We start from the raw sequence: 16,637 nt of genomic DNA on the forward strand, positions 1-16,637 counted from the left end.
ATGTAAAAATGTCTTTAAAATATTGTTGAACTTTCTAAATATATAATTTTTGAAGTAAAATGAAATATTACTTGAGTAATATTATAAAATCAGCTTCGATAACCATTTAAAATATAATTTAGAAGACTTTTTAGTAAGGAGATTATAAGCTAAGATGTGCCAATGTTGTTAAAAGACGACAACTAATGCTTAAATATTAACAAAATATGAAAAGAGTAAGAAAGTTTGAAAGCAAGAATTGCCTTTGTACTTCCAAAATTTTAATGTAACAATCTGAATTTTATAAATAAATTTAGTATAGAAATGAAATTTGTAGATAAAACTTTTTTTTTACAATAATCAAGATTTATAAGCTAATTATTTTTCTTGTTAAATGTTTGAAGAATAAGCAAAAATGAATAGATTAGAATTGACATCAAATATCGTTAGTAATAAAGAAAACATTATGTTTTCTTACGTGATACATTAAAAAAATATTAAAGTAGATAGAATTTCTGAAGTTGCGTAATATCAAATGTTTAAATTTATATATAATTATCTAAGAAAAATAACGAGAGTCTTGATCAGAGATATGTTTAATAAATGTAATATTTTTATAACAATTTAATTATTAAACAGATACTTTAAAAAAATTACAATTGTTCGATTTCGTTGAGGTACCGGAAATCCTCGTTATTTCGAAATTCAAGAGAGAAAATAATTGCGACTTCGAATTAACGAGTTGTAGACTACATATTTCTGTATAATATGCGAATACCACGTATACAGAACGCTATTTTCGTTAATTAACAATAATAATATAAATAAAATGCAGGTAAACAGCACCTGTCCGGTGAGAATAGTCATTATTAATTTTTTCCGCATAGTACCCCCCGTTGGGAATTGCCATTTTATAATATGGAGGCACTTCGATCTAAACGAATGAGTTAACATACGCATGTGACAGTTCGGACAGAATTTTCATTTCGAATTTTGAAATAGCCGTATTTCGAACTAATTGAATTCATTAACATGTAATAACATGTTATAACTTCCGCGAGGGCACTTTTTTCTACTTTGGAAAAATTCCAGCACGATTTGAACACGTTGTTCGTCGCCATTTTTCTGACGTCATAAACAAATGACCTGACTGGTTAAACGACTACTGAGAGAGAGAAGGGCGTAACAGCAAAGAAAGTAAGAGCCAACGTTTTGCCGAGATTCGTTTAGATGGCGTTCAGAAATAGACGATCGTCGTTTTTGCAACGCATTTTAAACCGCGGTTCAACCAGCCAACGTCTAGATGCCGTTCAGCTGTTAAACGTCGTTTAACGTAAACTATGTTTCTGNACGCCCCCCAATTCTCTTTGAGCCTTCTACTGCCCCCCTGAAAGCCTCCAGCGCCCACAAGGGGGCGTTATTGCCCACTTTGAGAAACGCTGATCTAAACGAACGAGTTAACATACGCATGTGACAGTTCGGACAGAATTTTCATTTCGAATTTTGAAATAGCCGTATTTCGAACTAATTGAATTCATTAACATGTAATAACATGTTATAACTTCCGCGAGGGCACTTTTTTCTACTTTGGAAAAATTCCAGCACGATTTGAACACGTTGTTCGTCGCCATTTTTCTGACGTCATAAACAAATGACCTGACTGGTTAAACGACTACTGAGAGAGAGAAGGGCGTAACAGCAAAGAAAGTAAGAGCCAACGTTTTGCCGAGATTCGTTTAGATGGCGTTCAGAAATAGACGATCGTCGTTTTTGCAACGCATTTTAAACCGCGGTTCAACCAGCCAACGTCTAGATGCCGTTCAGCTGTTAAACGTCGTTTAACGTAAACTATGTTTCTGCAATCGGCTGCCAGTGTTCAGGGAAGGAACCGCTTGTCAACTGGTGGGCGATTAATTTCTGTCTATATTTGATTGCTGGCTTTACATGTAGCGTCATAAAAAAACACAATTATTAACTAAATATAATTCTTTGAAAAAAAAGATATAATTTTTTTAAAAAATGTATATTATATTTACTGAATTACTACGAAATAGACGCGCCATTACACCATTACTGCGAGAGGCAGCAAATAACACTTGTCTGCGTGGAGTAGAGGCCAGATGGCCTAGCGGTTAAGGTGGCAGCATACTGTTCTGGGGGACCCGGAATCGTATCCGGACGAGTCAAAAAGTCCCCAGGAATTTTTCGGGGGTGCTCTGTCCGGATATATTACTCGGCCGCTTCATTGTGAATCTGGCCGAACCCATAATGGGCTTGCTAAGAGAGGTCCTCTTAGTATCTACAGAGCAGAAAGAGTTTGAAAAAAAGAGAAAAAAAAAGCCTGTGTGGAGTATAGTAGTGTTTTATCCGTACATCATACTTTTCCTGTTAGCAACATAGCCGTGCCGCTTATGTATCTAACACCGTTCTTGAGTGATCAAGTGATACCTTTATATATACGTATATCCACACAGGTTTCTCTTGATATACATACATGTACAGGTATCCCTCAATGCTACCGCGAATATCAAAATCGCGTTAATCAAATATAGTAAATCACAAGGTACCGATACATTATATAAAAACAGTATATAATATATACTGTATATTTTATATAATATACGTACGATGCCTATTTTATAACTTGTGCTCTCTCTCTTTCTAGTCTGCGAGTGGTGGATAGTCTGCCGTGTCCTCCTGTCCTTAAAATATTACAACCTTTTAAATTTAAAGTTTTATGTATTAAAAGGGAAAAAATAATATCGGAGACAGTTTCTTTCAATTAACACAGAATACGCTTAAAGGGAACATCGCCATGAAAGATAAATGTTACGTCAGTTAAGTTGTAAATTATGCGACAAGCCACACTTTAGGATTGAATTAGCACAGTTGAACGAAATGAAACTTATGGTTAGAGATGATGCATTCAAAATTTATGATAAAAATATCATTGTAGAAACTGAAATCATAAAATCTGCCAACGAACTAGATCTTAACTTAAAATTCGAATGCGAATAAGAAAATACAAATAGAATTAATTATTTAGATACATCAATATTAACATTGGATAATAGAATGAAAATTAACTCTTTCAGCCCTGTGGGGAATAAGAGAGGAATTTTTTTGTCAAGCCTATTGTAGATCCAATAAATTCAAACACGCGAAAAATTCTTAGGGTTACTTACTATCCTTTAGGACTCGTTCTCGGGTTTTGTAGCAGTAAGTGTCACCTTAAGCACTTCATTTATACAAATGGCTGTTCTAATGCAATTTGTATAAGCATCTATCATTACGCAATCAGTAAGAAAACTTAAAAAAATTAACAGAAAAATTTAAAAAATAAAATTTAACCTGGCAACGATAACCGTACAGCTTTGATGCGCCAATGTTTACATTGACTCTCAAGAAGACGGCTAAAACATACGAGTTGTGTCACGTAGCATCTTACTGAGGCCAGTTTTTATTTTAAACTAGTGAAATTATCGACATCGTTTTAAATCTACGATTATATTTTTAATTTTTGCATATTGTTTCCTTTGTAATGGTGAAAATACACATGGGTTGAAAATGCGTTTTATTTTCACTGATGTTTCATGTATAGATAACAAGGGGAAGCATTGGAATCCTGTCAAATTTGACCCTCCGAGTTATTTGCAAATTTCCATGTTTTTAGAGTCTCGGAAATCAAAACAGTCAAAAACGTAAAAAAAAAAAAAAAAAAAAAATTATGTGTGATTGTATAATAAGATTTGAAAAGTTCTGGTGCATAAAACTCCAGGCTTTCGTGTGGTAAATAATACTAGCAGATGAGCCGGGCGTTGCTGGGGCAAAAACTAACGATAGCGAAGATTAAGATTATTAAATTATAGTTGATCTACCCGTTTTTATCGTGCAAGAATTAAGTTTACCCTATTCCGAGACTAATTAGAGAAATTTTAGATAGGTCTAAAGATATGTTCGAATTCCCGCAAAAAACTGCATCTAAAATAGTACAGTAAAATCTGAACTTAGGGTAATTCTTAACTCTCTCTCTCTCTCTCTCTCTCTCTCTCCTCTCTCTCTCTCTTCCCCGAGGAGGAGGAAGATCCCTTCTTTGTGTACATTCTCGTGACGTACTGTAACTGTTTACCAAATTTCAACTTTCAACTCTTAACCGTTTAGGTTTTGCGTTTATTATTATTATTATTATTATTATCAACCCATCTCGATTATATACTGTATACTATATATACTCGTAATTACAAAAATTCATTGCCATTTTCTTCACGACTAAACGATTTTTTTTGCAGTAATAAAAAATTCGATTTTCTCTTTAACTTATTACAAAGCGTTCATACCACTTTTATTAGCGACATTGCGCAAATCAATATATACACTGTTTAGAATGCAAAATGAATGTTGAACTTTGTTCTAAGCAAGTAACTTTGAGACAGGAATCTTCGATGTGTGTTCGGCAAAATCTTTACAGAGGAGGAGGATACTTTCTTCGTTCGGGTAGCCACAAATGAAACGAAAACTTATCTTTACTGAGCGAACCTGCTAACAAAACATCACTGCGTTTGCAGATTGTTCAACAGAAATAAGTCATTGAACAAATGTTCTCTTTGCTGTAAATTCGACAATTGCGAATTTAGTTTAAAGAATTATTCCATGCTACGGTCTTCGCTCAGTTGCTTCCAAAACTCGCAATTTTTAACATAAATTTCGTTTGATTCTGGATGCGCTGTTTTTGCTTTCTATTTCCAAACTCGAGTCTGACCTTTGCAGAAAGCGAAACGCACAAACACTAGGTAAAAGGTTAATTACGAGTTGGCTTATCGCGAGCTTCGTTCGGGATCGTTCGCAAACGAAAATGTTGATAATTGTTAACGTGTTTGGAGAAGTGTATTCCCAGTGGCGCAATTGGTTAGCGCACGGTACTTATAAGCAGTACTTGTGAGTTATGCCGGGGTTGTGAGTTCGAGCCTCACCTGGGGAACGTGAAAAATTTTTTTTTAAATTGCTTTTCGCTATTAGTTTGGCTGGGCGCCCGGCTTTCGCGTATATATTTTGCGCTATTCGGCTATCATCATAGCGAGCAATCGTCGATTCGATATCCAGTGCGAAATTCTTACAAATTCGAGCGACTTTAAGAAAGCACGGAATGTTTTGCAGAAGGCGAGATACGTTTCGATGAATTTGCTCATAAAATTAAAAGGGTCGGCTACGGAACGACGAGCGGAGATTCACGCAAAAATCCGCGAAACTTTTCAAAAACGTAAAAAAATTTATCGTGTGCCTGCCAGGATTCGAAGCTGGGACATTCCGCGTGTTAGGCGGATGTGATAACCGCTACACCACAAGCACTTGCTTCTTTAGCTGATGGTCAAATCTGATTAATGACGCGTGTCTGGAATACGTCCACCGTTCCGACCTGGAAGCATTTCGCCCTGTTGCGCCGTTAAGGCACAATTCGAGTCCCGACACACGCCAAACTTTCAAGCGCATCGCGTTTTGAAATTAAATTTAAACTTAATAATCTTCAGTTCAATTCAATTCTTTACTGTATGAACCTTAGTTTATTACAAGGGGATTAAAGTACATAAAAACTGAAGTTAGTGCAATTTAACAAATTAATATAATAGCTTAGTATCATTTCTATACATATTATGTAAATCTGTAATTAGTAAAATTTCACTAATTAATTAAATAGCTTAGTACAGGATAACACAAAATAAAATACACAAAAGTAATCAGGTTTTGAAAAACGCGATAAATTAATTATATCTTTCCAGCTTTTTCTATTTGCTTCAAATTTGATACAGTTTCCATACGTTTGCAAACAACAGTTACTGCAAATGCTCTCAGTGTGTATTATTAGTCTATCCTTATGCGTCAAAATATAATTTTAACCACATCTCAGCTGTAGAATTAATCGTTTTACATGATAATTTATGTCCACAAACAAATAATCTTCACACATAATTTGTTTTAAAAATACGATACAATTGAAAATGCTTGTTCTTTTCCAACAAAGACCAATTTTCTTGTATGCTCTGTTCGCAACAACACTTACTTTACTTACAACGCGACAATTTTGCTTTCGGAGGAATGCTTCATTTATTTGCAAATTTTGTCATTGTAGACCCATAAATTTCCACTGTCGTCCGTCCGTACGTCTTAATTAACCTCTAGAACGGAATTATATGAAATCCGAGACCAGATGTGGAAACTTTAGAGACAGGAGGCCCCAATTAACTATATATGATCTTCCGATTCAAACCGGAAGTCACGTTTTTTTCAATTCAAAACGTCAGATAACAGAGGACCGGCACACTCTATTGTTAACGGATAAGTGTAAAAGTGTGACGTACAGGGGCAAGCCACTACTAATTTGAATTAAATGATTTCAAAATATGATTAAGAATTGCAGCCCGGCATTGCGACCGTGTCACAATAAACAATTGCTCGTAGTTATCGTTTGTTTGTGAAAGCTTGGTTTGCACTTGTGAAAATATTTACGATAAAAACTAATTTTGATCTTTGTCGTGTTATGAACCAGAATATCCAAGTTAAAATCCTTTTGAGAGGTAATAAGGAGTTAATAATTGTGGAAAATGGCATTTTCCCATCAAAAATAAACAAAGAAAACATGCCAGTAAGTTCAAGAGACTGATATGTAGAAACTACACCGTTAAGATGTGTGCAAATTGTGCGCTATATCCATCATTGTGGATAACAAAAGTATATTAAGACGAACTAACCTTTTGTTCGTTATGTTGGAGACACTGAAGTCGCGAGCGCGAATAGGGACCAATCCGAAATGCATTCTTAGTGACGGATAATTATACGTATAACCGGACACTGGCATCGAAAAATCTGTTAGATCGACACTGTTTCTCATTTCTATGGTTGTTTCGAGACCCTCGTGTGATCGAAAGTTATCAAACATTAATAATAAAAGTGTTGTTGCGAACAGAGCATACAAGAAAATTGGTCTTTGTTGGAAAAGAACAAGCATTTTCAATTGTATCGTATTTTTAAAACAAATTATGTGTGAAGATTATTTGTTTGTGGACATAAATTATCATGTAAAACGATTAATTCTACAGCTGAGATGTGGTTAAAATTATATTTTGACGCATAAGGATAGACTAATAATACACACTGAGAGCATTTGCAGTAACTGTTGTTTGCAAACGTATGGAAACTGTATCAAATTTGAAGCAAATAGAAAAAGCTGGAAAGATATAATTAATTTATCGCGTTTTTCAAAAACTGATTACTTTTGTGTATTTTATTTTGTGTTATCCTGTACTAAGCTATTTAATTAATTAGTGAAATTTTACTAATTACAGATTTACATAATATGTATAGAAATGATACTAAGCTATTATATTAATTTGTTAAATTGCACTAACTTCAGTTTTTATGTACTTTAATCCCCTTGTAATAAACTAAGGTTCATACAATAAAGAATTGAATTGAACTGAAGATTATTAAGTTTAAATTTAATTTCAAAACGCGATGCGCTTGAAAGTTTGGCGTGTGTCGGGACTCGAATTGTGCTTTAACGGCGCAACAGGGCGAAATGCTTCCGGGTCGGAACGGTGGACGTATTCCAGACACGCGTCATTAATCAGATTTGACCATCAGCTAAAGAAGCAAGTGCTTGTGGTGTAGCGGTTATCACATCCGCCTAACACGCGGAATGTCCCAGGTTCGAATCCTGGCAGGCACAAGTTAATTTTTATACGTTTCCGGAAAGTTTTGCACGATTCTCCGTTGGTCGTTTCGTAGACGTCCCTTTTACAGTTTTGAGCCATTTTACCGAGACGTATTTCACTCGCTTACAAAAACCTCCGCGCTATCTTAAAGTCGCTGGAATTGGTAAGAAGTGCGCCGGACATCGAATCGACGATTGCTCGCTAAGATGAAGGCAGAACAGCTCAAAAAGTATAGGCGAAAGCAGGACGACTAGCCCAACTAATCGACGAATAGCGAAAAGCAATTTAAAAAAATTCTGTCACGTTCCCCAGGTGAGGCTCGAACTCACAACCCCGGCATAACTCACAAGTACTGCTTATAAGTACCGTGCGCTAACCAATTGCGCCACTGGGGAATACACTTCTCCAAACACGTTAACAATTACCAACATTTTCGTTTGCGAACGCTCGCGATAAGCCAACTCGAAATAAGTAAGTTTTCGACTATACTCCACACGTCAAATCACACCAAACTGTGGTTGCCAGAGCGAAATTGGGAGGTCCTGCAACATCCTTCGTATAGTCCAAATTTAGTCCCCCGTCGGATTTTTATTTATTCGCACCTTTAAAGAAATTTTTTCCGGGAAAACGCTTTGCAGATCAGGAGAAATTGGAAGACACCGTTCTGGACTACTTCAAGCAACTTGACGAGCAACAGTACTGTGAAGCGATGTTCAAACTAGTGTCACGCTGGGATAAATGTCTCAAGGTTTAAGGCAATTATGTCGAGTAATAAATAAAAGTATGTAGTTTTTGTGGAATGTATTAAATATTTTTTTTATTTATAAATGTTAGTGACTATCAATTAACTATATTAACTATAAATGCTTCAAAAACAAAAGTGGCGGTGTTGAAGAAGAGCGGTAGACTATCCGTACCCAAAGAGAGAAAGAGAGATGGTATTTTATATAATCAGCCGTCGTTTCGAATTACATATACCTGGTAGTATTATTATTTTCGTCTTCCGGACAGTTTTTACAAGCTAAAAATTATGGTATTCGTATCGCTAAAATGGCACAGGGTTTTACGTGGCCTATTCTTTCAAAAGCTAAGATTAATTCTGTTCATATTTCTATAAAATTTTTTCACTCTGTACTACTTTATAAGCTCCTGTACGGGCAATTAGGCTACTTATCACGACAAAATGGAAATTGTTCTTGCTTTGTTATATCTTCAAAGAATCTTTTGCTATACTAGTATTTTATAGTATATATTGTGATTGGGTTTGATGTTTATAAAATATCGGTATTAATAATAAAAGCAATAATTTCTTACTGGATTAGACTGTTGAAACTATATGATAACTATTATGTTAAAGTACCGTATAACAAAATGTATAAATTATGTTTAAATAGGCGAAATAAAGAGAACCGTTTTAATCTCGGTCTCTGTTAATTATCCATAATTACGAAAGACGTGGTAGATATTACTAGTCTGACAATTGGAGGAAAAAACCTTCACTTATAACTTTTTATACGCTCTCCAGTCTGACGAAATGGAGTCTGTCTCCTTTCAAGTTGTTTCGGCCGAGCCACTATTTTCTCTCGATGGCGTCCTTTTCATTTTTAAGGAGTGAGGAAACTCCTTAGAATTCTGTGCTTACTGTTCTATCTATAAGGGCTATCTCCTTATAGATAGAACAGAGGACCTTGTGTTATGTGACTACCACACCGTGTGATAGAACATTCGGAAAGGATAGATATCCACAAACTGTTCGGGATAAGGACGGCGTGAATATAGATAGTCCACTTATATGTTACTGTAGGCCTATTATCGTACAATTTAGCAAAATCGCTGTAGAGGAAAAATTGCCGTCAACCTTGATGTAACGAAACGGTGACGTCTCTATGTTTATATCAAAATATATTTTAAATTATCGTCATGGTACTGAACGCCGTTTAGTAAAATCGTTATAAAAAGTTTTAATTGGCATAAATTTCAGCTTTTGTATTTTATGCTTATAAAATGCATTTTATAAGCCTTCAAACTGAATTAGCTCCATGAGAAACTCCCTTGAACCTTGACCTATAGACCCGGAAGTTTCGCCAGCATCTCACTGATAACGAGAAAGGCTTAAGTTTAAAATTTCAGCTTTCTGGACCCAGTGGCGTCTGCAGTGCCGGATGAAGAAAAACGAGAAGAAAATGCAGCTTTTGCAGATTTTTGCACTTTTCCAATGCTTATATTTCAAGATTGTGCAAGATTTGACGTGTGAAGTATAGTCCACATGTCGAAAACCTACTTATTACGAGTTGGCTTATCGCGAGCGTCGTTCGGAATCAAAATGAAAATGTTGGCAATTGTTAACGTTTTTGGGGATGTGCATTCCCCAGTGGCGCAATTGGTTAGCGCACGGTACTTATATGCAGTACTTGTGAGTTATGCCGGGGTTGTGAGTTCGAGCCTCACCTGGGGAACGTGACAGAATTTTTTTTAATTGCCTTTCGCTATTCGTCGATTAGTTGGACTAGTCGTCCGGCTTTCGCTTATACTTTTTGAGCTGTTCTGCCTTCATCATAGCGAGCAATCGTCGATTCGGTGTCCGGCGCACTTGGCACGGGCACGCAATTCTTAACAATTCCAGCGACTTTAAGAAAGCGCGGAGGTTTTTGTAAGCGAGTGAAATACGTCTCGGTAAATTGGCTCAAAACTGTAAAAGGGACGTCTACGAAACGACCTACGGAGAATCGTGCAAAACATTCCGAAAACGTAGAAAAATTAACTTGTGCCTGCCAGGGATCGAACCTGGGACCTTCCGCGTGTTAGGCGGATGTGATAACTGCTACACCACAAGCACTTGCTGCTCCAGTGTATGGCGAAATCTGGTCAATAACGCACTTCTGAATTACGTCCACCGTTCTGTTCCGGAAGCATTTCACCCTGTCGGATTTACCTGTTGCATCGTTAAGTCACATTTCAAGACTTGATACACGCAAAACTTTCAAGCCCATCGCGTTTCGAAATTAAACTTAAACTTAATTTGTGTAATGTAATTAAAAAGTTTTGAATGTTTTCCCCATAAATTACGACTTTACTACTGGATTTATTAATTGTGAATAATACAATACCGTATGTGTTCGCGTATAAAACAGATCATTATTCTAAATTTTTTTTCTACTAATAAAGGCCGGCAGCTAAAAGCGAGAAAATAAAGTAAAAAAAATGATGAAGCTCTTATTCTTAGAAATTTTATTTTTGAGAGAAAAATCTCAACTCTAGCTCCCTCGCATACAAATATAAATATTTTCGTGCAGGCTACGTATATTATTAACAAGATATAATATTGTCTAATAATGATTTTAAAAATATTTTAAATTTTATTAATGACTTTTCTCTTGTCTTCGCAACTTTATATTTAAAAATAAATTCAATATTATATAAATAACATTCCAACTTGTTAATATCAAGTTACTACATACTTTATCTGTATGGGTAGAGATTTGCAGCATAAAATAAATAGTTACAGAGCGAATTACCCTTCTAACTAATTCTACGTGTTGTGGTTGTATAGACAGTTATAATTACTTCATGTGTATGGTAGATTATTATTATTTTAACAGTCGATTTATTAAATTAATAACGAGAAATTATGTTTACTACACGAAGCGCGTTGTTCCCACCGAAGGTATCCTATATGTAGGCCGATATTTAACAACCGTGACGATGTAATAGTGTTGTACTTGGCTTATGTACGTGTCAATAAATTATGGAAATTAATTTTTAAGGGTCTTCAACACGATCGCTTCGCATNGCCCGGCTCACGTATTTGTAAAATCTAAGTGACTCGTACAACATGGAATTCATATAAAACGGAATAATCAACAGTGTTATAGGGGGGTCGACTGTATAACTTTTATATTATTAACATAATAAATAAAACTGTGTGGCGCCATCTGTTATGAGATTTTATTACATTTTTTCTATTTTTAATTTTTATACAATGGTAAAAAGCCTACTTTTCAGGTTAGAGGTGAGTTTTTAAATGCCAATAAAGAAGAAAATCTTCATTAAGTCCGATACCTCTCGATAGTAGAACTTCGTTATTTCGAAACTCAAAGTAGCAAAAAAACACGACTTTGAATTATCCGAGTTCGAATTATTCTGATTTTTTTTGTTATTCTCGAATAAAATTGAGATAATGTCGTAATTTTATTCGAGAATTACAAAAAACTTCGATTCGAAAAAGTGAGGTAAGACAGATTAGGCACATTTTAACAGTGTGTTAGCATATATGATGGCAATTGCGAATTGACTATCATCAGAGATCGCTGTTTGTTAGAAACATTTAGGTTTGACACGTCTTTATATCTATTTTCTGTCCAATTACTGTATTTATCCAAGTATTTTATTAATTTGCATTTGCATGTTAAAATACATATATACATACACACATTTTTCAGGTAATTTCACCAAGTCCGAGCTGATCAAAATCAGTGGGTAACATAAGCACTCGTACAGTACATTAGGGCACTTCGGGCTAGTGTCCCCCCCTTTGTCGAAGGTATGCCCTTTTCTCAATTTCCAAGGGAGCTCTTAAATTTCATTTTATTTTTAAATTAGTTACTCATTTTTATCACAGAAAACTTTTCTATTAACCGAAAATTGTTCTCGCGGATCGTGATTGTTTCGTCGAGTACCGAGTTACCATTGTATTTGATTAACGCGATTTGATTTTATATAACTACAAAGGTTATCTTACATAAGGGTCACACCGAATGAACAATCTAACATAGTTTTTAAAATGTGTTAGATGGCCACTCGGTGTGATAAACCCTTACGTAAGATAACCTTTGTAGTTATATAAATCGATTACTATAATATAATATTGAAGGGTAAGAAGTTCGAAATAATCAAATAATCTTAATGTTTGTTATTTTTCCCCCCGGACAACGCTTGGCTTACCTATTAGTGTAATATACAGGGCCTAATTTAGACCTTCGCGGGCTCTAGGCAAAATAATATTTACGGGCCCCTTTACAAATTTTGTATTACTACAAATATAAATAAAATTGTAATATTTAAAATTAAAGTATTTTTATTTTTACATTTGAATATCTTACTTACATTGTAATTTCGGGGCTACAATAAAATTATGAAGCAGTAAACATTATATTTTTCTCAACAAACTGCTTTATTCTGAACTTCACCGAACAGATCTAATTCGCATAACAAACATTATCTAATTCTCAGAGATGTTGTTAGATGTCGGAGCAGTAGGTAATGTCATTCTTAATTATTAACCCTTCAATATGGCGCTAATAATATAGTAATTTGCTATACTAATAAAACACGTTTAGAATCTATTATGGGCACGTTTAGAACCTATTACGGACCCCGGGCAAGTGCCTTGCCTGTCTTGTGCCAAATTAAGCCCTGGTAATATAAATAATTTTACACGAAATTATTAAAATTTTTTAATATAATTTAATTCGGTGTAATCAGGGGTGGATCTACATAGGAACTAATAAGGCTTAAGCTCTGATCCCGATTGTCAAGAACCCACAAAAATTGAATTATTATCATAAATTTTTAATACTTTTTCATTTACAATGAACAATTATCGTATAGTAAAAAAATAGTTAATATTAATAATATAATAATAATGATAACTTATAGTATTACAGTAGAGCATCGATTATCCGACTCAATTGGGGACTGGGGTTGGTCAGATAATTGAAATTTCGGATAACCGAAACCTGTGAAAAAATCCATTATTAGTGTAGTATATTATTATATCACATGTAATTAGTATATTAGTATATCACTATTAATCTACTTCGCGTTAAATTTTCCTCCATGTTAAGCCTCTCAAATTTTAAAAAATAATAATAATCGTCGCTATTGTAACGTTAAAAATTAGAAAATTAAGCCTCGTTTAAATACTGGCTCCCTTTCATGGTCGATCCAGTGTTGCCAGCTAAGACATGTAAAAATAATATTAAAGTAGCCAAGACATAGCCAAATATTGTAGCGCCACATCACTAGCGGACATTTGAATTTGCCGACTAGAACGCGGTTGGTTATTAACCGAAGTGGCGATTAATCGGGGTCGGATAATCGGGGTATTTGTNAAATCTTTTGGTAGCTGCAGTTTATATTTCTGTGCTAAATGACTGTAGATCTATAAATTTTATTTTATTTTTCTGATGATGAAAAAATTTATTTGATTGTACTATGCAAAACTCTGTTGTTGAAATAATGCATTTTTAATTTTATAACAATGTATGCTTGTATTAAAAATAAAAATCTTAATGCAAACATTTTAAAAATCTCTTTAATGTTTATTGCAAAAAAGTACATGCAAATTTTGCTATTATCAACGTAGAATGAAAGAAAACTAATAAAAGAATCAGCATAAATATATTAACTTAATCGCAGTATATTATTTTTCTCATCTTAACGACCAATGACAAGTGATTTAATTTAATGCGTTTTGCTCATGCAGGGCAGGACTTCTTGGTTGATGAAAGCATGCTGCACGTCTTAGTTTTTCATAAGTAAAGAAGAAAAAAATAGAACCAAGAACAAGTTTAGCTCAAGCTTGGAATAAAACAGCAACTTTTAAAAAAGAATATAAACGAGCAACAAGTCTTAGTCACATTTTTGAAATAAGAAAACGATAGAAAAACAAACCAACACATCTCCAGCTGATCAAGTATAGTATACTGATAGAAAACTCTCAAATACTATCTGCTCTATAAAAAGTGCCTTGCCCAGAAATGCCTTGGTTTTGCTGTTCTCCAGGTGGAATTGTCAAAGACAGTGACGGATATTATTGTTTATTGAAAATAAAATATCCATCAAACCTTATAATGCTTTAATAATTAATGAAGGTGGACAAATAAAAGTAAAGCCTTCATACAGCATTAATCCGGGCCTTACTTCTATTTGCGTCTTTTTCAGAAAAAATTTTTAAAAAACTATTCGTGTGGTATTACTGTCAAACTGATTACTTCCTACTACGCTGCAAATATTCCGTTTCTTTATTCCAGAAGAAAATTCACCAATTTTGCTATGTTAGCTCAATCGAACTCTGTTGTTCGTAACTACAACGTTAACTATTTTATAGCAAGAGGTCTGCATTTGTAGCACAAACTTATAAGCAGGTTATAAACTATACCCTATAGGCTGAGAGCCAATATACAAAAATTTCATTAACGACGCAACAGGTAAATCCGACAGGGTGAAATGCTCCCAGGTTGGAACGGTGCATGTAATCCAGAGATGAGTTATTGATCAGATTTGACCGTGTGCTGGAGTAAGTGCTTGTGGTGTAGCGGTTATCACATCCGCCTAACACGCGGAATGTCCCAGGTTCGTCTCCTGGCAGGCGCAAAATAAAGTTTTATTTGGTTTTGCGGATCTTTGCGAGAATCTCTGTTCGTCGTTCCGTAAACGATTCTTTTAAATTTTTTAGAAAATTAATCGAAACGCACTTTGCTTTCCTGCAAAACATCTCCACGCTTTCATAAAACACGCTCGATTTGTAGGAATCGCGCGCCGGACACCGGATCGAAGTTCGTTCGCTATGATGATAGCCGAACAGCGCAAAATATATATGCGAAAGCCCAGCCCGACTAATAGCGAAAAGCAATTTGTCACGTTCCCCAGGTGAGGCTCGAACTCACAACCCCGGCATAACTCACAAGTACTGCTTATAAGTACCGTGCGCTAACCAATTGAGCCACTGGGGACCGCGCTTTTTCCGAACACGTTAACAATTACCAACATTTTCGTTTGCGAACGATCCCGAACGACGCTCGCGATAAGCTAATTCGTAATTAACCTTTTACCTAGTGTTTGTGCGTTTCGCTTTAGGCAAAGGTCAGACTCGACTTTGGAAATATAAAGCAAAAACAACGCACTCGGAATCCAACGAAATTTATGTTAAAAATTTTGAATTTTGGAAACAACTGAGGATATAAACAACCTGACAGGTGTAGATAATGTAGGATACAATTTTTAATGAGGATAGAATTTTTAATGAGGATATAAACAACCTGACGGTTGTGTATATCCTCATTAAAAATTCTATCCTCATTAAATTTTTTAGATGAGATTATTAGATCATTAGATCATTAGATTTTTTAGATAAATTTAAAATTCTATCCTCATTAAAAATTTTATCCTCATTGAAATTATATCCTCATTAAAAATTTTCATTTAATGATGTTAATATTTCGTCTAATGATGTTAATATATTTTTGCATTCATCACAACCGTCAGGTTGTTTATATCCTCATTAATGAAAATTTTTAATGAGGATATAAACAACCTGACGGTTGTGATGAATGCAAAAATATATTAACAGCAAAACCTGAGGATGCTGCACCAGAGAAGGCATTTACATTCATCAAATCTCGAGGAGGTTTGTAATATCCAAGCTATAAGCTTTGCCAATTGATGTACAGGGCAGAAAGCAAAGTATGTGAAAAATTAACAAACCCAAACATGGATGTTTATTTTTCAATAATGGATATTATATTAAATCAGTGTTCTGTTACATCGATGATAGGATGTGACAATGCTGGTCACAAGTCCTACTTGACCTCCAGATTTTTACACTTTTTTGTTACCTGTCGATTGCATTTTTTCAAGCGAACTATTAATCAATCATTTATTTCATCTGTTGAAAGTAAAAGACATAGAAAAATTTCTTACTTAAAGTAAATTTTAATAACGCAAATAATAATAATAATAATTATTATTAATATGAATAATATAATTTGTTTGTATGTATAATAAATTTTTAACGTATAATAAATTCACATAATAGCACAATTTAATAATAGTACTATTGTGTCAGTTTTGTTCCTTGTCATTTATTTAACTAAATATCAAACTCAGCGTTTTTAAAACACTTAATAAAACATTAAACACCTTCCATCGCTGAGAAATGTTTATTTAATAAAA

General features: G+C 34.5%; 8 non-coding genes across 8 annotated transcripts; 4 read left to right on the plus strand and 4 right to left on the minus strand.

Moving 5' to 3' along the window:
• Positions 1-4,866: 4,866 nt before the first annotated feature.
• Positions 4,867-4,957, plus strand: Trnai-uau. Its single transcript is given in 2 exon segments — positions 4,867-4,904; positions 4,922-4,957. It is a non-coding gene; the product is annotated as a tRNA-Ile (tRNA).
• Positions 4,958-5,252: 295 nt separating this feature from the next.
• On the minus strand, positions 5,253-5,325 carry Trnav-aac. Its single transcript has one exon. It is a non-coding gene; the product is annotated as a tRNA-Val (tRNA).
• Positions 5,326-7,626: 2,301 nt separating this feature from the next.
• Trnav-aac lies at positions 7,627-7,699 on the plus strand. The gene has a single exon. It is a non-coding gene; the product is annotated as a tRNA-Val (tRNA).
• Positions 7,700-7,989: 290 nt separating this feature from the next.
• On the minus strand, positions 7,990-8,080 carry Trnai-uau. Its single transcript is given in 2 exon segments — positions 7,990-8,025; positions 8,043-8,080. It is a non-coding gene; the product is annotated as a tRNA-Ile (tRNA).
• Positions 8,081-10,050: 1,970 nt separating this feature from the next.
• On the plus strand, positions 10,051-10,141 carry Trnai-uau. The gene is given in 2 exon segments: positions 10,051-10,088; positions 10,106-10,141. It is a non-coding gene; the product is annotated as a tRNA-Ile (tRNA).
• Positions 10,142-10,448: 307 nt separating this feature from the next.
• Positions 10,449-10,521, minus strand: Trnav-aac. Its single transcript has one exon. It is a non-coding gene; the product is annotated as a tRNA-Val (tRNA).
• Positions 10,522-14,986: 4,465 nt separating this feature from the next.
• Positions 14,987-15,059, plus strand: Trnav-aac. Its single transcript has one exon. It is a non-coding gene; the product is annotated as a tRNA-Val (tRNA).
• A 268-nt stretch (positions 15,060-15,327) lies between these two features.
• Trnai-uau lies at positions 15,328-15,418 on the minus strand. Its single transcript is given in 2 exon segments — positions 15,328-15,363; positions 15,381-15,418. It is a non-coding gene; the product is annotated as a tRNA-Ile (tRNA).
• Positions 15,419-16,637: the final 1,219 nt, after the last annotated feature.

The sequence above is a fragment of the Centruroides sculpturatus genome, unplaced genomic scaffold (genome assembly GCF_000671375.1).
Source record: "Centruroides sculpturatus isolate CEXI.00-Female unplaced genomic scaffold, Cexi_2.0 scaffold1094, whole genome shotgun sequence".
NCBI lineage: Eukaryota > Metazoa > Arthropoda > Arachnida > Scorpiones > Buthidae > Centruroides > Centruroides sculpturatus.